The following is a 24637-nucleotide window of genomic DNA, read 5'->3' on the forward strand; positions in this document are numbered from 1 at the left end:
ACCCGGATCGGAATCGACCCCAGAGAGTCAAAATCGGGGCAAACGAGTTTATCTGTGCAAGCAGGCTAGAAAGTCCCTCATTACAAGTTCATGGCTAAATGCCAATCACTTCACAAGAAACTCTGTGAGCACATCACATAGAGCCACTAACATACTTGATAAAAAAGGAAGCTCTCTTTTCTGACTCTTTTCACACTAATCATCTAAATCATTTCCATATGATACATTTAATATGCACCTCATTTGGTTTTGTGCGGAACAGCACCTTTTCAGGAGATCAGGAACCTGCTTGTCTCCATCCATTTCAATACTTTAAATAAGACTCATACCGTTTAGACTGTTGTATTTGCTCTTATTTACCAGAAATTGACAGTACAGGATATAAGTTAGTATCTTATATCTTAACTTTGAAAGATACATTGCAGCAATCAAGTCTGCACACGAGGAATACATGCAATCACACACGCACTCACATTGCATGCCCACACAGATGCAAACACAAACATGAGCACAGAGAACTGCTTTGGAAGTTAAGGGCACACACACATACACTCACACAAACAAAACAAAAGCACACAGGTGCCCAAACACATGCACATCCACATAATGCATGCCCTCACAAATGCACCCACAAACATGCACACATGCAAACACACAAACTTGCCATGAAAGACAAAGCACACGCACCGAAGCTTACAGAAAAAGCAAAGGCAGGTGTTTGCAGCCCTGCCAAGTGCCACGCATCACGCGTGATCCTAACGCATTTGAAGGCAAGTCCCCGCATCACCGCATTAAAAATAATCATCACGCATTATAGCGCTTCCTCAGTGTCAAGCAGGAGCACTGCAATATAGTAATTCGCAGTGTCTGTCTGAGCAAATCTCGAAGTGCTGGTTCGTGCTGCTCGCGGCTTGGGGCAGACTCAGCTGTGCTCCGCTCTGGATACATTTGACCTGGTCCCAACATTCTGATTCACGTGACCCAACGTCATGAGAATGACTGTAAGGATTTATCCAAAGACTGTGCAGCCACGAGGGGACACGTAAAGGCAGGCCATAAGCGGGCAAGCTGACGACACTGACCTGAGGAGTTCGAGGTACTCACTGTTTTATGCTCAGCCCTCTTTCCTTCAGGTCGGATGACTGTTCTGACTGAGAGCAGTGACGCAGCGGCAGCCGAGCTCGCACAACAACTAACTGTGCAGCAGGGACAGTGGTTCAGTGTAGCCCCTAAGGTAATCAATGTCAGGGACAGTTCAGTTTACATTTCACATTTAACTAAATATTGTATTACATTGAATGCGGACAGCAGCAGCTTTCACCATTCCACAAGTGTCCTGGGCTCCAGTCTGGCACTTAAATCCACATTACCTTTACACAAAAGGAGTATTCCCACCCATTCCCCAAAGCTCTAATAAATTACACTAAATTATAGAAAAGAGTAATGACAAACACCAGCAAGCATCAGTCGAGGGGAGGTGAGACGCGAGAGTGTAAATATGGGAACGAGGCTAGGGATCCTTAGTTCCTACAAGTTTATTATTTTATTTACCCCAACAAACACGAATAAAGGAACTATGACTGATGTCACTATTACACGTAAGATTGACATTTAACCAACGGGAGGGTTCTTGTTTAGGTTATCAAGGGATGCTTTGTGATAAAGTTACACCAGTGCAAAAACAACATAGCATCCATTTCCATCACTGGCAAAAAGCATGTGCACCAATGCCCTTCTGGCGCTGCCATACTGCCCTACCCAAAAGAAAAGCAAAGTATTATTCGAAGGTGGCCACAATCTTTAATATGTTACAAGTTCCGTTTGCATAACGCGCCTGCCTGTTGCAGCAAAAAATGTCTGCTTCGTGTGAGTGCATGTAAATCAGAGCCACTTCTCCCAGCTTTGGTCGTGCAGGCAGCATTTCCTCCTCCAATTATCTTCTCTCTGTAATAGAGCAGCCTCCTACAAGCAGCTCAGCTGTATAAGCTGTGAGTTCGTTCTTGTCTATTTCGCATGTATCACTTGTGTTGCGCAAAATACTACTTTTGGTAAGTGGGCTGAATGTAACAATTGAGTTGACACTACTATACTGCAATATTTTTGATCGCTTACAAAGCGATGGAAACTCAATCTGAGCAAAAAGTGGACTTCTTGAACTAGCGTCGGAATAGAATTTTTCATGAATTAGGTAAAAATTATTTAAAGGGCACAAAAACTGCGAGTTTGAGTAAGAATGTAAGTGAACACAGGCACAGTGAATGAGTAGAAGTGTTTAATTGTAATGCATTTAGGGTGACAGGCCATAGATCCTTTGCATAATAGCTTCCGCTCAACATTCCAAACTAAAGCTGGCATACAAATTGACCTTTTATACAACTGTGAATATTGTGTACGACTATGCTTATGACTCTGGTACTGTTTCTCATACTATACAAGTTTATAATTCCTTTTTGTTTTATGTAAGTTCTTCTTTGTGACTGTTACTTAACCTATGCATTTTTGTGTGCATCACTATGCTACTATCCCTGAAATTGTGATAGTCGGGTATTCTCAATGGGCGTCATAATTTAATGTCTGTCAGGGGCCCGTAGAGGTTCTCGCTGCTCAAATGGGAGTAATTTCTGCTATTTACATGTTTTTCATGTTTTCATTGATTGATTTTGCGCGCGAGAAAGTGCCCCTCATAGTCATTGAATTGTCACTCATAATTACACTAAAATTATGAAAATGTCACACATAGCAATCTGAAACCTTGCCAGCTATGTGCTTGAACTAAAGTAAGTATATACAAACATGTGTGCCCTCCACTGCTCACGATGAAAGTGGCACAAAGGCATACATGATGTTTCTCAGACACACAATACATATTAGCGCACATAAACTCGAATAACATTTCAATAAAGATTTTACTGTAAATCACTTTTTAATCGTGCTTCCTAAAAGAACGCTGCATCTGCGAACGTAATTGTTTAGCCAGCAGTTGGAAATGGCCCAGAAAAGAATTGTAATATGAGCTAATTTCAGAACCATGGATTAATTTCTCTCCTGTCTCCAAGACGTAAGGGATTCAATGGCTGTTTAAGAATCACCTAACTGCAATGCGTGCGTATCTATCTGCAGCTCTGCTCGGCGCGCAGCTCCTTCTGCCTGCTGGAGCCGAGGTTCCTCTCTCCTGGGGTGGGCGGGGCTGCTGGGGGCTCGTCCGAGCTGCCCAATAGGCAGGACGTCCGGAGAATTCCGAAGAGCAGGGGATACCAGATCTCGAGGGGATACCAGATATTACACAACACCGGTACTACATTTCCCATGGTATTTGCACCAGACGTGCTTGCATGTACGTAGAGAAATGGACGACCCCTTCTGACGTCATGTGACGCGCTAGCGCACCTGCCCCTCACGCCTTTCCACAGGTGATGCCACTTTCAAACTAACATATATGCAGCACTCACACCTGTTCGGTTACCGCTGGGAGCAACCAAGAAGAACGCCCGGGGTAATGATGGACAGGTTACCGGCAGCAGCTTGCGAGCTAGTTTTGCATATGTATATCTATGTGCATTCAGACCTCACCGTGTCGCCGTATTTACCATTTGGTTTATGTTGGTACAATGCAGCTATTGTGAGCAGCCCCTGTCTTGACTTTGTTTGGCCTTCTTACTTACTGTTTCACCTCTCCCGTCTATTGATCACACTACTGGATTTCGACAAGTGAGCGAGAGATGGCTTTGAGAAGATTTTTTAACAATTGCGAACTATGTAAGAACTAAATACTTTTCATTTGCCTACTGTCCCGATTTCAGAGAGTGAGTAGTACTATTACTATATCTACTATACCAGCAGCTCCCTTTTCACTGGTCATTTTTGTTGTGATGGCCACTATTCTGGTCAAATGAGGGCTGTTACTTATCGTTTAACAGATGACAGCCTTTCTCAGTGACTTCCTTTTTATTTCTATTTCTATTCCTTTTTTCTACATTGGAGGTGCCTTTTAGGGCTACCGCTATTTTAGAACTACATGCTTGCGCAGTACTAGTTCTCCTTTATTTATCTTCCTTCACAGAGAGTTGCCTCACGCCCTGAGTTGTTACCAGGAGCGGTGGGCGGGATCCCCGACTTCATGCGGGTAAGAAGGTTGATTGTAGACCTTTTCATGACAGCCTATTATTTTTTAATGAGTTTGTATGGCAAACTGACTGATATGACATTTTGCACCTTGTGAATTTGTGCCTTTTTTCTCTCTTTATCCCAACAGGTGATTTCCAAATATCCCTGTAGTTTTGTTGACAAATAAGTACGCAGGTATGCTAGTTGGTTGTTTCGTTCCTCATACATTTTGATTGTGGTAATTTTCACCCTCTTAATAATAATTGTTGCAGTAGTAACACACCATGGTCCTGAAGAAAGCCACAATCACATTCTTTGATCTAATTTGGCTGAAACATGTAGACCTCATTTGTCACTAGTGCATTCGTTTATTTGCTCAGACCGCGCCTTTACTGCTTTTTAACCTTGACACCCCGAGATATCCAATAAACATATTTCTCTCTCTGTAGTCAATTTTAACACACACTTTATACACACTGCACCATTTTTCTCACTACACCATATGCAGCTTCATCGATCTTTAATAGATCTAGTCCTCTGTTTACATTTTAAAACATCCGCAAGCTCCTCCTTTTGACACCTGCAAGGAGTTGTAGCTCCTTAACTGCACTAGGCTGCAGTTAAGGAGGAAATCCCATATGATGAAGCATGCCACTTCGGTGGGTGATGGGATCCTGTCCTCTTTAAGAGGACTCCCTTTATAGTTTTATGTTCTGTTGTGCTGTATCAGTCAGTTTTCACTTTTCATAGTAAGAGATTCGCGGACTCTTGGATTGTGTAGATATAGTAGGAGGTGGACATGTCCGCGCTGGTCTGTATACTTCCCTCAGACCCTTTAACCAACCTGGTTTTGTGATACTATTATTTAACACCTAATTGGACACCTAGAAGAAACCTGGAAGGACTTTGCTAGTTAGGGTTAATAATTTGTCCATTCTTTACCTTAAGTATTAATCTGCAACAACCAGCTTGTGTGAGTAATCTGTGTACCTCACCTAATAAGATATAGGTGAGTTCATCAATTCCTTTTGAACTTGATTATGAATGTGGGAGAATGTTTGGGAGGGAAAAGCGTAAGTGAGTGTTCGGGTTCCAGTCTCCATTTGGGCCCTTTGGACAATTATAGATCTGATATAAATGCCTTTGTGGTAATCATTTCTGTCTTTACAAATCATGTTTTGGGATGAATACGTTGATTCATGCAATTAAATAAATAGAGATGAATGTTTTTTAAAAGAAATATGTAATGATTAGTAATGTTGATAAGTTTGACTTTGTTATAAAATTAAAAGATCCTATTCTGACAAATGTTCTGTTTTTTATGCAGGTGAACACTGCACATTTGCTTTAAGGGATATAATAATTTTCACTGTCCTGAAGAAGGTGAACCTACACTGTGAATCCACCGAAACGCATCGATGCCCCCCCCCCCCTTGGATTTATTGTTACATTAAGGAACAATGCATTACAAGTGGAATAATTCCTAGATGTTCTTGCATTGCTGATTCTTTCAAATTAACAAATCATTAATGACAAATGTGTATGTATTGGTTGTTATCTCTCTTGACATAGCAGTTCTGTGATATAAGCGCAATATTTTTTATCCGAAGCTTGCTGTTTTTTAACATAATTGTTTTTCATTGAATGTTTATATTAAATGATTTTTGTAATTGCCTTTTGGTCCCTTTTAAGACTGGCATTGAGGATTGTTTGATCATGTAAGGAGTGTGATATACCTGCATTTGTTGATTCCTTCAAGAGATTTGTTCTGTTGAAACACTGACTGTATAAGGAACCCTGTTTCTTGGAGCAGTGGGGCCTCTCTCCTTCTATTTGAGACAGTGTGTCTGACAGAGCCTGATGGTAGTTGTAGTGACAGAAAACACTGCTTTTCCCAACAAGCACACACAGCTCATCTAGGCCAATGGATACCAGACAGTATACACTCAAGATGGCTGACACTGTTGCATGGTGTCTGGAGGATGGGGCCTTGATGGGGATTGGCTTCAAGTTCAATACCGTACAGCAGTGTCCACCATCTTGCAGGTATACGTCCCCACACTGTCCGGGAGCCATAAGCCTAGAAGAGCTATTTGAGATGTGTGTGAGGAGGAGCGTTTGCTGTCACTGCAAGTCAGGCATGATATGGGCCCACAAACACACCTTGCCACACAGCTCAAACAGTACACCAGGAAGAGTGGTGTTCAGACAATGAGGGGTGGCGTACATTCAAGATGTCTGACACTGGTGCCTGTTGTGTGACTTGACCACAACTCCCATCATGGCCTTGTGTTACGAACAGCAGTCCCTAGTGTCAGCCATCTTACCAGTAAATTTTTTGGGTTTAAATTTAGGGAACAATGCATTAGAAATAAAATAATACTTAGATGTTCTTGCTTTGCTGATTCTTTCAAATTAACAAATCTTTAATGACGTATATGTCTTGGTTGTTATCTCTCTTGACATTGCGGTTCTGTGATATATGTACAATATTTTTCATCAGAAGCTCAGACTGTTTTTTAACATATGAATTTTATATAATTGCTTTTTATTGAATGTTTATATTAAACAAATTTTATAATTGCCTTTTGGTCCCTTTTAAGACTGGCATTGAGGAGTGTGTGATCATGTAAGAGTTGACCACTACTCCCATCATGCCCTTGTGTTAGGAACAGCAGTCCAGAGTGTCAGCCACCTTGCCAGTACATTTTCACTCACAGTGAAGAGCAGCATAGTCCCAGTTGTGCTGTTTGAGGTGGGTGGCAAGGTGTGTGTGGAACAGAGACTGATGATAGATGTAGTCGGTGCGTACATTCCTCCTCCCAGGCAGCCCAACCAGGCCACCAGGGAGATTGATATCCTGACAATGAGGGGTGGTGTACATCCAAGATGTCTGACACTAGTGCATGTTGTCTGAGTTGACCACCACTCCCATCAACGCCTTCTGACACCATGCAGCAGTATCAGGCATCTTGCTAATACATTTTTACTCCCTGTGAGAAAAGCATGGTTCCATGTGGGCTTGTTGTGCTGTGTGGAAGGAGTTTTTGCTCTGACTCCAACTCCCATCAGGCATGTGCACACACCCACCTTACCAGCCATCGCAAACAGCCTACCTGTGACTCTGCTCTCCTGAGAGTGAGTGAAAATGTGCTGGCAAGATGGCTGATACTGGTGACTGGTGTTTGGAGCACCAAGCCTTTCTGTGAGTTTTTTAAGAAGTATGTACATGGTAGGATTTTTATGCCTTTGGATTTTCATTGCAGGTATGTTGTTTATCAATGTGACATACACATCACATGCTCATTTACTGTACTTTGGTTTTCATTTCAAAACAGTCATTTGTATCGCTGTGCCCTTTACAGTGATAACTATGGAGTTGTCATTGTTAACTTTGTTTGAATGTGGAGTGGGTCCTTACCAGACTCTGGTGCTCTAGGTATTCCATGGACACTCTCCGGCGGAGTGATGGCATGCACCTTCTCCTCCCAGGAATTGAAGTGCACAGGTGGTGCAGGAGGACCACCGCCAGTCTGCTGGCTCTGTGCTTGTTCTCTGGCCAACAGTTTTTTGACCCTCCTTCGCACATCGTAGTATCTGCTCCTGATATCCATTGTGCGCAGGACAGGTACTTCAGCGTTCACCTGGTTAACTATCCTGTCCCACATCTTATTTTTCTGGGACGGGGGGTTTGTTTGACTAGGTTCCCAAATAACTATGGCTTTACTCTGACTATTTCATCTACAAGCACTTCCAACTCCTTCTCTGTGAACCATGGCTACTTCCTTGGGGCCAGGGTGAGGGTGAGGGTGAAGGTGAAGGTAAAGGTGAGGGTTAGGGTGAAGGTGAGGGTGGGTGTGAACTTGTAAAAGAGTGTGTGTTTGTATGAAATGTTTGTAAAATAAAATCTGTGTATCTTTTGTGGTGGGTGAAGTGTGAGTGATTGAGGCAGAGAGCAGGGAATGTGTGGGAAATCATGTGACCTTGCAGCAGTTGTGTTAGAGCAAAGGAAGATGCTCATCTTTTTGGCCGTTTAAATAGGTGGATTGGTGGGTGTGGCTAACATTTGAATTTTTGGGGGCCAAGTTGGTGGTGCCAACGCATGTTTTAACTGGTTTTCTTGGTTTCAAATTGCCATTTGTAACACCAACTGACACGGTTTATAAACCATGTCGGATGCATCGTCAGATGTTCACAATGTGAACTGAGTCTGAATCAATGCAGGAATGCCTTTTTTAACTGTTTCCCAGTAAGTCATTCGCATCGGACTTGTATCTGGATGAATTGGTTGTTCTGATTGCTTTCCTACCGACTCGGTCGGGGTTTACCTGCAATGCATTTTTATCTGCTGTCGGGAACGCTTGCAGTCGAGACTGAAGGAAACCATTCCGGATCTTAGACGGTGGGAATGCTTTCCTGACAGGATCGTAATCGGGCACTATGTGTCATGACAATTTTTTACATATTTATGCCCCAATTTATCTACACATTACCACTGTAACGCTTACAAATTTCCATGTTACTTAAAATAATTACAAAAAAGGTACAATTTGTAAAAAAAAAATACATTACATGCAGAATACTACTGTTGTACTCATAAATCTGGTGAAATAAATATCTAGAAATATATATAAAAGAAAATCCATACTTATTTCCACTTTCAGAAAATTGTAATAGGTTGGGAACAACAAAGCCTACTACTTACCTATGAAAAATGAGGAAGGTGCACCTAAAGAAGAAGAGTCAGAAATATCCAATTTATGAATAATCTTCTTTATTATACTTTCTTTACTCCATATTCATATAAACAGCTTCTAGTCAACACATTTTGTTCATGAAATGAACTTCTTCAAGGCTTATGTATAGATTCATTTAGTCAAGCAATGATATGATGAGATCTATGTATTCCGGAGTGCTTGTGGTTTCATCCTCCACATACCCTAGGTTGACACTCTGTGTCAATTTTCCTTGGGTCGTTCAGGAAGCGTCATGCTTAACTTGTAGCGCTGTAAAGAAATTGGGTGTCAACCTGGGGTATACTATACCCTACTTATCTGGAGAATATAATATCCAAGTCCTATTGCCTGTGGAGAATGAAACTATAAGCACTCTGGAATACATATATCTCCTCATATCATTTTATTAAGAGATTCTGTCAAAAAGTTTATATTGTGGACTCTTCCTCATTGGGTGCACCTTCTTTATTTTTTTCTCTGCTTGATTCTTCTTTGCAGCAGCACTCGTAGTGTTGTCCATGAACACCTGCTCTAGTCTTACCTTGATGGATGGTAGAAAGTCTTCCAATGCCAATCAGATTTCTCTGAGCTCCAACAGATTGATGTAGAGTCTGGATTCAGCCAGAGACCAGAATCCGCACTGACCCTACCGTCGGATCTGGTAGGGGACGGGAGAGGGTCTGCAACTGACCCAAACACAGCCACTAATGCAGGTTTTTTGCAGTTCCCTTCAAGATTTGGATCATGTCAGAGCGATTCCCCTGATGCTACACCCACTAGACTTTCAGATCGTACTGCGGAGGCCACATATGCCAGCAGGCATGAATCAGAAGCAGGATGCAGAAGGACATAACTCCTAGCAGCCTCATAGTCAGTCTCACCTAAGTCCAGGAAAGAGGCTGAAACATTGGTATCATAGTCTGAATATCCAGGACTCACAATTCTGGAGGATAAGCCTAAAATTGCATGCATCCAGAATGGCTCATGAAAGGGAGTGTCTGAGAGGGAGTCGGGTGTGTCTTCGGCACGTTGGTAGTGAACCCCAGTGAATGCAGGGGACCGCCATAGTCTTAAGGTAGAAGAAAAGAGCCTGAGATGAGCCCACCTCCAACAGCCAGTTGTTGAGATAGGAGAAGACTGGCACCCCTGCTCTCCACAGATTAGCTTAAACCATCATCATCACCTTGGTGAACACCTGAGGGGTGAAGTGAATGTGCTCATGGCCCATTCTGAAATGCAGGTGACTCCTGTGGGAAGGCAGGATAAGAATATAAAAGTATTCTCCTTCCAAATCCAATGCTACGATCCAGCCCTTGGGTTGAGGGCATACAGGACCTGAACTAGCATGAGCATTTTGAACTTTCACTTTTTGAGTAACAGTCTAAGATAGGACGAAGGCTTCTGTCCTTTTTGGGCAACAGAAAGTAGCGAGCATAGCAACCACAAGCTTCATCTGGTGTCTGCACCCTCTCTATGGCTCCCATGGCCCAGAAGCCAACACTTCCTAACGGAGAAGGGATAGGTGATGTTCCGTCAGCCTGTTGCAAGTTGGTGGCATGGGGGAGGGGTGGTCAAAAAAGGGAGGGAGTAGCCCCTTCAAATGATCTGCAAAACCCACTGGTCTGATGTTTTGGTCTACTAGTGGGGCAGGTTATGGCACATCCTGCCACCCACTGGGTGCCCATGATGGGAAGAAGGAAGATTAGGAGGGTTTGGAGGATGCTGCTGCTGTGGGGTATTGGTGTGGACTGACCCAACTGCTGGCTGCCTGCCCCAAGGGGCCTGCTAGTACCCCATCCTCAGTCACACAGTGGCTGGGAAGCATGTGCAGCGAGGTGACTTGAGGGTACAGAGACGGATGGAAGTCCATTCTGTGTGTCAGGAACGGAGTGAAAGGCACATTGGGGTGGCAAGGACATGCTGTCTTTAAAGTGCTCCAGCACAGAATCTGCCTTGTATCAGAACAAACAGGACCCATCAAAGTGCATGTCCATAAACAATGCTTGGACACCGCCAGAAAAGCCAGTCATCCACAACCAGGCGTGGCATCGTAAGGCCACTGTTGATGAAACATCTCTGCCCAGTGAGTTGGTTATTTTTAGTCCACACAGAATCACAAACTTGGCTGTGAACTCCTGTTGACAACAGCCTTGGAGAGTATGACCTGGGCCTCCTTCGGGACTGTTGTCAAAATCTGCACAACTGTGTACTGCAGAGCATGGGAATTGTGGCCCAAAAGGCATGCAGTATTCACGGTCTGCAGTGCCAGGTTGATGGAAGAAAACATCTTCTGCCCTAAGGTATCCAGCCTCTTGGATCCCCTTTGTGTGGTTTGGAATGCACCAGGATTTACATGGGAAGTGGAGGCTTGAACCACCAAGCTCTTGTTGTGTGAGGACGTTTGGGTTCCCTGGAGTGGGGCTGTGAAATAATGCAATCGATCTGTTCACAGAAGCCCCTGTGCTGGGTTAGGACAAGTCCCAAGCAGGATGTCACTAAGTGCCTCATTAAAATGGAGAAGCAATTCTGATAGGGACACTCTCGGCTGAAGCACTTCTATCAAGATATTTGTCTTGACTTCTACCGAAGGCATGCTGAGGTCTAGTACCTCAACCGCCCTCCTTGCCACCCTTGCGAAGAATGCTCCCTCCTCTGTAGCCACAGTAGTGGGAGAGAGCACGCCCTTGACAAATAAGAAACCTCACTAGGGGGCCGCATCGTTCACCATATTGGGGAGCAAGAACTGGCGGATCGTGGCCTTCTTATTGAGCAGAATTCAGGTGGAAAGAGAACGCTGAGGTGGGCCGCCGACCGTCAGTGTCGGGGGATGCTTGGTGGCAGTGTGCGGGCCAGGTCCCGAATGCACCAGTGGCAGCACCACCGGAACTGGAGGAGGCTCGTCGTTTCAGCAAATTATGACTCAAGTCCGCAACCACTATGGCCAAATCACCAGAGAGGGCGTGGTCGAGGTCTGAGTAATTGAAGGGCACGGATCCTGCGATGTCGGGGGCTGCGCAGTGGTAGGGCACAGATCAAGTCCCGGCACTCCGTCAGATACGCAAAATGACTCCACTAAAAACAACCACTATGGCCGAACCGCCAGAGAGGGAGAGGAAGAGTCAGAGATCCAAGTGGTGGAGGGGCACGTATCCAGCGATGCCAGGTTCTGTGCGGTGTAAGGGCACAGATCAGGTCCCGGAGCTCTGTCAGTCAGTCAACTGGACATCCAAGGAGGAGGCCCATCAATCCACAGCCAGAGTCCCAGAGAGGACGAGGGAGAGGGCCGCATGGTGGAAGGGCTGGTATTCAGCCCCAGAGCCCAGGTGGCAGTCTGTGCCGAAGGGCTCCCTAAGGCGGCAAGCAAACAAATGCTAGCACCAGCAGCCAAATCAGTGAGGGCACGTGCTGAGGGACTGTTCAAATGGCCAGCATAAAACGCCAGCACCAGCAGCCCCACCAGCGGGGGATCCAGGCAAAACACCCCTCCATGGCCCCTCAGTATCAGTGACGCTGAAGAAGAGGCGATGAGAGGAAGCACGCCCAAACCAGGGGAGACTCAACCAGCAGAGGAGTGGCGCATCAGACGGTGGAATGGCCCCACATCACTGCATCTGGGGGTGGATGAGTCACCACCCGATCAGCTTGGTAGGCCCGATCCTGGTGAGGTGCAGGAGCGTCAGGTCACCGGAGGTCATCCTCGAAGGTAATACGAGCTGCAATAGCAGTCCGATGATAGTTGGAGTTGGATTATTTGTAATTTGGAGGCAGATGGCGGGGAAAACAAAGGGATAACTACCGATATGGTAATACCTAACCCAGGAGCTTCAGGGGAGAGCTCCTACTCAGCTGCCATCTTAGCTTGTTGAATGGTTAGTCCCTCTGGGATGCATTGCACTCCAATGTGATGAGTCAGTGCTAAAAGGATGCATGCAATATGATGGATTATTTCACCCGGGGGACAATGCTTTCTGCTGTCTTATTTTACTGAGATGCAATGTGGTGGTTTAGTATATTTAGAACTCAGTCTGTTATCCCTGGACTACACCATGGTGGGGCAGTTTCTCTTTGACGCAGCAGGTAGTGTACTTAGAATGCTGTACCATCTGTTTTAGTATCTGCAAAATGCATGTTGTGCAATCATACCTAGGATACAGTGTGGTGAATAATAGTTGCTATGGTTATTCACTGTCACAACTTACTCCCTCTAAAGTGCATTGCAAACTGGTTGGTTGATATCTCAATAATATATGTTACTGACTTATTGCCTGTAGGGTGCTTGCACATTGATTGGCTGGACCCTATTAATTCAGTGCGATATTGTAGTGTCATTAAGATGCAGCTCAGTGTGGTTGCTTATGCCTCTATGGTGTAGTGAAATGTGATAAGTTAATATCACTAGTATACATTCATGTGTGGTTGTTCAGACTCCCTGGGAAGCAGTGCAGTGTGCAGGGGAGTTGCTCTAGGGTGCAGTGTATTGTGTTATGTTAGTGTTCCTGGAATATATTGGAGTACAGGCGTCAGTGTTGCTTTGACACTGCATTTATTTGGTGTTTCTTGGAAGCAATGCATTATTGCAGGATAGTGTGTTTCTTATAAATGTTGATGTGGTGGATCGGTACTTTATGTAGATTACAGTATATAGAATGTGATGGAATATGCTAGGTTGATGCCCCAACATCTAAAAAAATGCATGGTGTAAGGGTTAGTGTCCCTCTGATTCAATGCATCGTGAAGTTCTACTGCCCAAATCAGCAGGTCACCCTGGTGGGGTAACATCCTTGGCATATACAAAGTCACAAATTACCTACATTATGTGGTTGAGACTGTGCAATTCTTTTAAGAAAGGATTGAAAAGCCGTAAGAACTTATGTATCAAAGTAAATTTGTATTGTACAATTAATTAAAATCATTACAATTGATTAAAATCATTATAGAGGAATACCAAAAGAAATTCTAGGGTGAAATGATCTTCTTCATATGCCCATTAAAATCAAATCATAGGTTAAACACATGAGTCTAGTGATGGGATACTGATATGGGCTGTCTGAATTTTGATACAAGCATTTGTCAAGAATATTAAACATCTGCCAGTAAGTTGGGGGTCTGATCCAGTAAAACATACACTATCCGTGTATGTACATTATATTTAGCTGCAGAAGCCTTGCGCTTAACAAGTCTTATTTCTGTTCCCAGCAATACACATGTTCAAATTATCCACAATAGAAACACAGCAGCCTGGAAGCATAGATGGCAAATGTGGTCAGAGCCTCCGTTTAATTGACCATTTTGGAAATCCTTGAAGGGAATCTAAATTCAGCATTAATCGCTTTTTTGTTAAGGTATCAGGGAGATTGAGGAATGGCTGCTTTATGTTATATGTGTATGAACTTAAAGCAATCAATGCATCCTTCTTTCTTCAAACTGTCCTTGATCTTCATGATATGATTTCAGCTTATCGTGCTTCATTGCTCTATATCTTATTTGGGACACAGTCAATTTTTTCTCAGATCTCCTCAAACTGTGATGTTTTTACAACTTTATCTAAATAAATTCTACATGTATTCTTCACCTTTACCTACATTTTTCATAATATTCTTTTCGAAATTAATGCTCGGGATGCTCTCATTTTCATGCAATATCTCGCATGTGCTGCCTGCAAAATGTAAAGTTGTCTCTATGAATTAAACTCCAGACTCACCTGCACCTGTGGTGTGCAGTCTAGCAGGTGAAACAACAATCTGTGGGCCATATGTACGACGAAGTGGAGGAGCGTGTCGTTAGCCTCCTTGGCTTAACGACATGCTCCGCCACTTCGGAAACGCAAGGCTGCACCATATTTACAAGGATATGGTGCAGCCTTGCGTTTCCCCCTGTGATGGCGCTAAGTTTCACAACTTCATGCCAACGCAAGCACCCTTGCATCAGGTGTCCCTTCCTGCACATAACCAATCCTAAAATGCCATTTTGTAACTTTCATGTGTGCTGCTTCATGCAGCACACATGAAAGTTTACAAAACAGCATTTTTTAAAATGTTTGTTTATGTACAGGAAGGGACACCTTCCTGGACATAAACAAATCATGGCATTTTGCTTTTTCCATGTGCGCTGCACAAGGCAGCACACATGGAAAAAGTAAAACCGAGGAGAAATAATGCGTTCTCCTCCTTTTGCCACCTTAAGACCGGGGTTTTTCTGGTTTTAAATTTGTGCTGCCCCCTATGTACACCACACTTTTAGATAGGGGGCAGCGTCAAATACAATGGGTGTTGTGGTGCATGTACAAGGCAGCGTTAAGTCATGTTAATTACATAAAGCAAGGCCCCTATCGCCAAGGGAACATCACAAAAAGTGGCTTGTACATATGCCCCTCTGTCTCCAGCACTGTGCAAGGTCAAACCACCCTCCCAATGTCCCATGGAAAGCTGCCGCAGCATATGCCAAAGTGCTAGGAAATTTTCTTGCCATTCATTACCTATAGGAGAAAGGGCCGGACCTGATCATTTGTTGGACCGGCAAACAAAAGAGGAATTCAAAGCTTGATATAGATAAAAGCCACCCCGTCCTTCAGGGGAAAGTGCTAGATATAAGTAACTATCTACTTGCTCAAGTAATTTAATTGATTGAAAAGCTTTAGTTTCGATCTCCAGGATCACAAAAACAGCATACAGTACGCAACAAAAAAGGTATTGAACTAAAAATTATACATAAACAGCATGATCAATAATTTCTCCAATAACACCTCATAACAGTACCCAAAGTCACAACATTTCCTAGGGCAATTTCAAGATAAGATGTTATTTTAAGGTGCAAATGCATACATACACTCACTGTAAAATACTTCAGTGCAAATAAGATAAAAAGTATGATAACATACATACATAAAACCATTATTTTTAAAAACAGTTGACAGCCCGACTTGTTAAAGTGCTGAGTGCAAAAGAAAATGTCTCATCGCTTACAGGCTAAAGTACACTTAGACAGTAGCTACCAGACACGTGGAAAGCCAAAACCAGGCAGACATTAAATATTTGGAAATAGAAAATACTATCACTTTTTTTTGTTGTTCTAAGAATTCCAACAGCCTCCATGTGCTTTCTGATGCACAAGGATCTACAAATGGGCACCAACCATTTGTTTCACTGAGAGGTGTTGGCTGGGCAGAAGAATAGGGAATGAGTAACCATCTCCGAAGCTCTGCTACATGCTGGACAAGAATCATCTATATCAGCCGCAACCGTCTACGTTCTTCAAAAGAATTTGAGGTGTAATTTTTTGTACCTAAAGTGTAGATCCAGTTTACGACTCCTCATCAGCACTATTTCATCTATGGTGGACTCATATTGAGAAAGAGGTTTAAAATCCCCAAAATCACCAGATAAACTGCCTATGTTTCCGGTAACACTTCTACTGACATATTTTTCCAAGAGAGGGCCTAATGAGGATGGCGGTTGGACGCATCCATTCGGAAACAGTCCCGTTAGCCAAATTAAGATGTGACTGCCAACACGATGGTCACAAAGTCTCTATTTTCTATTGCAGAGGGTGCTGCTGGGTGCAGCACACGCCACAGTACAAAAAGTAGACATTACACATGCACATGGTGCAGCAATATGCATGGGGGCACCATAGGTGGCCCCCAAAAATAAGGGCCAAGGAGGAAGGGGGGCCTTCTATGAGCCCCTAAAGTCCCTTTCTGCTAGCCTTTTCATTGTGGGTATACCGCCATGAAACAGCCGGCGTTGAAGGACATCATAAATCCTATGATGGTGCCTTGCATGCACCACCACCATTGTAGGGATTAAAGTTCCCTCCTTGAGCCCGTTGGATCCATGGTGGTCGGTCTCTCCGACCGCCACCCATCTGCTTGCCATTCTAATGTGGTAGTGGAAAACAATATAATGATGGCAGTGGGACCGCCACCAATGGGCTGTTTGTGGCAATCCACTGTCATCGTAATCCGGCCCAGAGTTTTTAAACTGGCTTGTTAGACTGTGCACAGGTTGTCTCGCGTTTGCCATACACGTTACATTCCCAGTCTATCAAAGGGGCTTTTCAGAAATTTCATAAGGCACAAATTCTATGGGTTCAAAGGTTGTATTAAATTGCCGCCTAATAAAAGTAGACCTTTACCTGGCCAAACATTTAGTACATTGTCAATGGCTTTTAGTACCAGGGCCTCTGTATTTTGATCCCCCACCCTATTACAAAACACAAAAACATGTCAGGGTGGTTCCAGAAGGAAGAAATAAGCTAATTGCCAGTAAATCTGAAGAGTCAGTACTTACTGGGAGGATTTTACTAGTTAAAGATGTCTTAACCCAGATCGTTAGTCCATCAAAGGGTCTCCCTCTTAGTGATTGGGTTGGATTGATACAATGGGAGGTAAACTCATTCCTGCTCATGTGGTAGATCACATATCCTGGAATAAGCAGAAATCAAGGCATCAACGAGGAGGCCCTATTCAATTTCTGGTAATTTCTTACTGATACTTGCAACATTTAATAAAAGGTTCTTTACATCATCCTGGGCAACTGCACTTACGTTACTAGCCTCCCCATGACTACAGGCCCTGTTTCCTTCCCTAGGAGTATTAATCCACCCTTCAGTCTCTATTTGTGTCTCTGCGAGAGTAAGGGTCTCTACCTCTAGCACTAATGGCACAAGCAGCAATTATGCTTGTGCTACTGGCAGTGGGAACAGTTACTATTCCACCCTCAATATATTTCTGCACCAGAGGAATTTCAACTCAACTCTTGGCTGGGCTGCTACGCAATTTCAGTCAATCAATTGAGCTGGTCTCCTGAGCACTTGGCATCTCAAAAATCTCCAGTACATCACCCTTTATTTCAGTATCACATGAGACCGGTGCCACTTAGGGGCCGATTCCGATCCGGGTTGGAAGGGCACCAAACGCGTTCTGGCCGGAAAAACTACGAGCTGTACACGTGCTTTCCGCCCGCCTCGGTCAGCTGTACGAATGAGCAAGTTTGATGCGAGCTAAAGTGAAATTCATCGACCGAGTCATTTCCGGGTCCGAACCACTCCGTACGTCTCGGTAAGAAGCTAACCGTGGCATGCAATGGATGCGATTTACGACCGAGCCAGTACGATGCACGCGTCGGACAGCCTGTGCGAGCCGGAGTGTCCGGCTCGCAAAACGTCTGGGTGGTTGCCTTTGGGGGTCCGCGTTGGACCCCCTGACACCCGCAGCCCTATGACTCGGACACAGGAGGAGACCCAAGGGTCCCCCAACACAGGCATGTACGGTGCAGATGGCACCAATGCGTACCCACTGTAGTGGGCACCCTTGCGTGAGACGTACCCATTCAGTCAATGGGAGCTCATGTACACGTCGTACGACTGGCTCCATTGACTTCTATGCGAGTCCGACCGAACCGAGTCTGGCAGCATATGGCCGCATTGTACTCGCTCGGTCGGACTGCAGGACTCCGGCTCGGTTGGAAAACACTCCGGATATGGGTCGGTCGGAGAGCTTTCCGACGCGGATCGGAATCGGCACCATAGAGTTTATATGTTAACTGGATTTCATTGTTTGCTTTTGATATGGTCCTTGTATCTTGCCAACAGGACCTCCACTAGATCTTTATGCTTAAATACTCTTCTTATTGTGTCCCTAGTGTCCCCGTCCCAAAAACTTTTAAACAACCACTATATAATTTCTAATGATTGAAAGACACTGTCGAACTTCCAGTGTGCAACCTTATTGTATAAGAATATTCTACTGGACGAAACTCAATATGGTTTTAAATGCCATCATAGCACAGAATTTGTTCTCATTACATCCCCTGAGGAAATTAGACCGATCTTCGATGCCTGAGGGAATGTTGCACTAATTGTTATTAGGCCGCTCGGAGGCATTCGATACGGTCAATCATCTACTACTTAAAGACCAACTCACAGCTCTAGGTATCAAGGAAAAGGCACTCTTACTTTTACAATCTTTCCAATCAGGACAAAAACAAGTTGTGGAGGTGAATGGGTTTAGCTGGCCTCCTTTCTACCTGGAGGTCCACAGGGATCGGCCTTGAGTCCCACTCGGTTTTACTTGTATGTGACTCCACTGACTACTTTAATTAAATCCTTTGGATTTACATTAGAGTCATTTGCAGACAACACCTAAATTGTGGTGTGGATGGCCAATAAGTCAGGGGCTACTACCATCAAATGTCACAATTGTATTCTGCACATAGTAAAAAGGATGAGTGCAAACTGCTTATATCTTAATTCAGCCAAAACTGAGGTCTTGCTGTTCAATGGAAATTCCTTCCTCTGGTCTCCAATTTGGTGGCCTCAGGAACTTGGCACATTATCAACTCCAGTTTCCAAGTTTAAGAATCTTGGAGTTCATTTTAACAGCAATCTCTTGTTTGAGGGCCAGATTAACCACATTACCTTAGCTTCTTTTCTGCTGACGAAACTGCTTGGGAAAGTACTGCCTTTTATTCCATTAGGACTGCAGAAAACAGTTGTATCTGCTCTTATAATATCAAAAATAGACTATTGCAATGCTCTCTTTATGAATATCCAGAAAAGATTCTAGAACAAATTACAGATTATCCAAAATGCAGCTGCTAGGCTGCTAACAAATATTCCCAAATATAAGTCAGTACCTCAATCCCTTAAACAGTTACTCTGGCTTACCATTAGGAAGCGTATTGATTTTAAAGCATTATGCATTGCATGCAAGTCCCTGCATGATATTGACCCGGAATATCTTAGAAAAAAATGTCAGTACTACACTCCAGCAAGATCCCTGCAATCTGCCTCCACCTGCAATCTAGTGATCCCCAGATTTAAAAGATCATCTTGGGGTGGCAGAAGCTCTGTAGTCTGCACCGCTAGACTAAGAACTCTCTGCCCCTCAAACTTAAAAGAAGTATTGATCTATTGTCCTTTGGAATGGCATTAGAAACCTGGCTTTTTCACCAGTAAATTCCCTCTGCTATGCTTAGCTCTTCACGTGTGCTTTCTTTCCTTTTGGTTAGCGGCTTGACCCCTTTGCATATTAGAAAAGCTTTAAAAATCCTTTTTTCATTTTATTTTTCATTTAATTATGTGACCTTATATTCTTTTGCCCCCTCTGGTAACCTGGGCACCTGTGTTAAATACACCATAGGTTCAGTCATATTATTCACAGCCAAGAACCAGTTCATAAGGGTATAAAACTGCTGGCTGTTACGCTGGACTTGGCGCTACATCATAACACTTTGGCCCTTTGTCAGCATTCCACCCCAATAACTTTCTACGGGCGTTGTCTCCCAAGGTTCAGAGAATTGGGTCTGTAGTTGTGGCTCAAGGGCAATCTTTGAGGAAGGGCGGGATGGAGGACTCAGAGCATCGGAGACAACAGCCAAACTTTTTGAGCACACACCTCATAGACAGGCTCACTCCTGCCCCTGGAGGCTTGCTCAATTATGTTATTGGCTAGTGCCTCTTCAAGCTTTTTTTCCAAAACTTTAGTGGCATTTTTTAATTATGCCTACCTCTTCCCACAGGGTACCCAAGGTAGCTACTAGGTTTTCCAGTATCCTCTGATCATCTTCCAGATACCCACCCATGTTTTTCTTTCTCTTAGCTCCATCCTCCTCCTTTCATGCATTTATCCCTTTATTGTTAACATTATCAATAAACAATAACTGAACACAAGCATTGCATAGTATTGTGAAACTGGTATTACACTTGATAATTTGATCGACCAGGGCCTGTGTCTGTTGCTCAACTGTACTCATAGTTCCAGGACATATTGTAGCAATTCCTTGCTGGCCTTTGTTCCTCACACAGTTCTTGTCTTTCCCAGTTGCCATCTAAAACAAGCATTTGCAATGAAAACGGTCTCGCCTTTGGGACCTTATACGTATTTAGATATGCAGCACATTAGCCTACTGCTCACTTCTCATAAGTGGCGGAGTTACGGCATGATGTCATGCCAGGTGAGTGTTGTGGGGGAAGGGAAATCCTTGCTTCTTACATCTCCCATGTGTCTGCTTTTTAAAACACAAAACTCTGAGCGCTGATGCGAGTGACGGCGCCCTATTGAATAGCGCATACTTCAAATTGCCACTTCACTTTTCAAAACTCAGAAGCAGCAACATTGTTGTGGCTTTAAGTGGCAGCTTTTTCAATAGTATATACTAGCCATAGTTGCTGCTTGATTAGCTTATGCAACTAACAACCATTGACAAAGCCAATAGTCCTGACTTGTTGTAGGTATGATGTTACTTGTTGTATCATATGTCTGGATGCGTTGACAGAAACAGCAAAATACAAGTCAGGCGGCACATTATGCTAAGCGCATATTTTTAGCTTATATGTTTTAAGCCATGCCTTTAATTACATTGTCCACGCCCCTTTGAGTGACCCCCCACACAGTTTTTTCATCCCACTTAAAGCCCTGTGCACCTCTATACAGTTCATAGAAAAAAGTGACAGTGACCGCCAGGTCCAGCAGCACGGCCTCTGAGTGACTGCTTTTGGGGCAGGGCTGGAGCAGAGGGCCATGGTTGGCAGCCGGCTTTGAGTCATGCACGGCGGTGTGGCAGGGCGACTCAGACTGGGACGGACTGAGCAGGATGTGCTATGCGCTTGAGAAGAGTCCTTGGCCCGGGAGGTTGGTGGCAGTCTTTTACTGCTCCCGGTGATCTCGCGGAGGGCGCTTCTAGCCTTAAATATGTTAAATTCTCCAGGCACCCCCGGCCGCACTGACTACAGTACAGCCGCACCCGTGACAGACTGTGTACAGTACTCACACACTCAGTGTCACTGCTGGTGCTGTGCTGTGCTCAGCTCTGTGTGTTATTGAGCCCACGTCTGCAAATCTGTGTTTTAAGGCTGATCATTATAGCAGCCTAGTTCAGCTGCAGCCCACCTCGTCGCTGTCTGTGCTTGTGAAGGGGGGCAGCACCGCTGGTGTTGCAAAGGATGCAATTTGCTGTGCTCTGCCCTTGTTCATGAGCCCCAGAAACTCCTCACACCAGACATTTCACATGTGTGAGCCCGATGGTGGTTTATTAAATAGATTGTTAACACTGGAATGTGTCAACAACTTGCGAGTAAGCCTACCCAGCACACTCACAAGTGCAGGGCTATGCACATCTGCCAGTAGGGCTGCCACCTTCCCAAGAGAAAAACGCTATTTGTTGCTGTTTTAATAGTCTGCAAAAGCCCGTTTGTGATTCTAAATAGGACTGTAAACGAAATTGTATGTGTCTTCTACTATTTATAGGTTTCATTACGCTTGCGAGAAAATGTCACTCACAGTCGGTGAATGTCACTCATAACTACACCGAAATTATGAAAATGTCACACATAGCAATATGAAACCTTGACAGCTGTGTTGCAGCCTGCCAGCACCCACCGGGAGCAGTACCTGCTTCAATTGCAGCTTCCATTGCATTTTCCGTAACTGAAGATAGTCGGTGCCGCCTGCGCCCTGCTCAGCAGCGTGTGACAGCTCACCAACTCCCCTCCCCCAGATCACAGATCAAAGCGCCTCGATGCCAGAAGGCCTTGGTGCCACGGGAGCCAGGATGTCAAAGGGCCACGCCATGGGCCACTGGGGGTGGGGGGGGAGGGGCAAGCAGCAGTCAAAGTGCTCAGGAGAAAAATCAGAGTTCAGCATTCATCACTCACTCGGCCCTCGTGCCGCACGTCGCATTACCGTCAACATGTCAAGCATGCAAACATCAGCCATCGTGTTTTGAAGTCGAACAATTCCGATTGTATTTCATTTTATAGACAATAATGTTGCAATGTTAACCAGGTGTGTCTGTTGAAGGCAGGTTATGTGTAGGTTATATCTGCCCAGGAATAACTTAATTCGAGAAAGGAGATTGATTGCACACCGCATTCCATGCTTACTAATGTTTTGTGAAAGTTCAATATTTTTGATTTTTGAGGCGTGCTACCCTTAAATGCGTTACGTCCTTGCGCACAGGTTTGTAACATGAGTAGTAGAGCCTCACCCAGGACTGACAGCACCCTGTGTCTCTTTACGTATGTTCCCAAGTCACGGACATTCCAATCGAGGACGTTACACCTATCCATGTTCCTGTAGTGTTTGTACTACCCTTCTAAGCATGTGTGGCTTACAAACAGCAAGCCATGTCACAGTCTAACAAACTTTTATACCTTTAAAAAAACAAAAAACTTTATAAGCCTCGAGACTGAAACAAGAGCATTACATGTAATAGGCAACAACTAATCATTGGCAGCATTGACACACATGGCAGGTCCATGGGTGATAAGGTGCATCATCAGGGGCAGTCTCTTGTCTGAAGGTCATAGTCCTTAGCTTTTCCCTCTCTCTCTGCGTGGAATTGCCGGCGCAGCACTCCACAAAATGCCCTGGGCATAGCAAACCAGAATTTGTAGAGCAAGTGCCATTACACATGCACCAGTCAGAACTAACTTCCTGAGCACATAGTAGGCTCAGCTCTGAATTCCGACAGTGCGAACTGATTGGATTTGTTCTACAAGGGTTCGGAAGGACAGCTGTTCAAGGTTCTTGTAGACGGATTAGGGATTGACAAAGATAGGTGTTGCAGAATTTACCTGCCGGGACAAAAAGTTGATCACTGTAGGAGTAGTGTTCGTTTCAGTACATGGAGAGACGGGGGAATGGTAGTCAGCCTTGATGAACACTGATAGTTGCCACTGATCCTTTGAAAATGAGTCTAACGAGAGCTAATGGTGAAGTTCCTGATAAGTGTAAACTCTCCGTCAATATACCGAGGGTGTTTTGCGCTATAAATGTTAAACTATACTGGATAAAACCACTGGATGGCAGGCATGTGCCAAGCAAATCAATATACAGTGAGTTAAAGCTGCAAAAGAATATTTACCTAACATGTTTCAGAATTAGAAGTCAAAAACAGATTCACCAAAACAACGGACACAAGACATAATAGAAACAAAAATAAGTCAAAAAATTTCTATCCGTTCTCTATGCTGCAAATCAAGTGAAATGTGGCAGTTTCGAAAGCTGGCCTTCAGGGCTGAAACATTTCAACTGTGTCAATATTACGCTCACTCGCTTGCCTCGATGGAAAAAAAAAAGCAAGCCACACAAAATCCTGCCCTTTTCCTACATCGAAAAAACAGAATAAAGGCAACAGGTGATGCACGCGCTTGACCTATCTGTACATAGCAAACGCCTCTCCTTGTCCTGCAACCGTGATGTGAATTGACAGTGTCGGTCTGCTTCAGACAGCGGATCTTGTCGCTTGAGACTGCGTGGTGGAACATCGTCCCGCCACCCCTATGGATCTGTTCACATTTGTGAGTGGACGTCCCGCAGTTTTGGCATACGGCATCTTCACAAGACGCTCCAGCACGGCATGGAGGTTTATGATACACGTTGTGTGAGAAGTGGAAGGCAATCATGGCGGTAGTAGTAGGGTTGTGATTTTAAGGCAGTTAGCATGAGCCCGAGACGTCGCAATAACCAACATGTAAAAGCTAAACTGCAAGGGGCTGAAATGACACTACACACTGCCATTGTCCAACGGCAAATCAGTGCCATTTTTTCCAATTGACTGTGGGAGGCAGAGACAGCACAAGCAGCGGCCGGGAAAATGCTCATTATCTTCTCCCAGCATTTTCCCTGCCACTGCTTGCGCTGTATCAGCCTCCCACAGTCAATTTGAAAAAACAGCACTGATTTGTCATGCATGCATACAATGTAAGGCATCGCGTGCATGTGAAACAAAGAGTGCAATTTGGGCCACCAATCAGAAAACATACGAGCACTGAAAATGCAACAGGATTCGTATTTA

At 44.3% G+C, this 24637-nt stretch overlaps 1 long non-coding RNA gene across 1 annotated transcript; it reads left to right on the forward strand.

Moving 5' to 3' along the window:
- The first annotated feature begins 3417 nt into the window (after nucleotides 1-3417).
- LOC146806137 (uncharacterized) lies at nucleotides 3418-5691 on the forward strand. The gene is made up of 4 exons (XR_014967555.1): nucleotides 3418-3493; nucleotides 4061-4123; nucleotides 4253-4299; nucleotides 5432-5691. It is a non-coding gene; the product is annotated as an uncharacterized LOC146806137 (long non-coding RNA).
- Nucleotides 5692-24637: the final 18946 nt, after the last annotated feature.

This window comes from Triturus cristatus, chromosome 8, assembly GCF_964204655.1.
Source record: "Triturus cristatus chromosome 8, aTriCri1.1, whole genome shotgun sequence".
NCBI classification, from domain to species: Eukaryota; Metazoa; Chordata; class Amphibia; order Caudata; family Salamandridae; genus Triturus; species Triturus cristatus.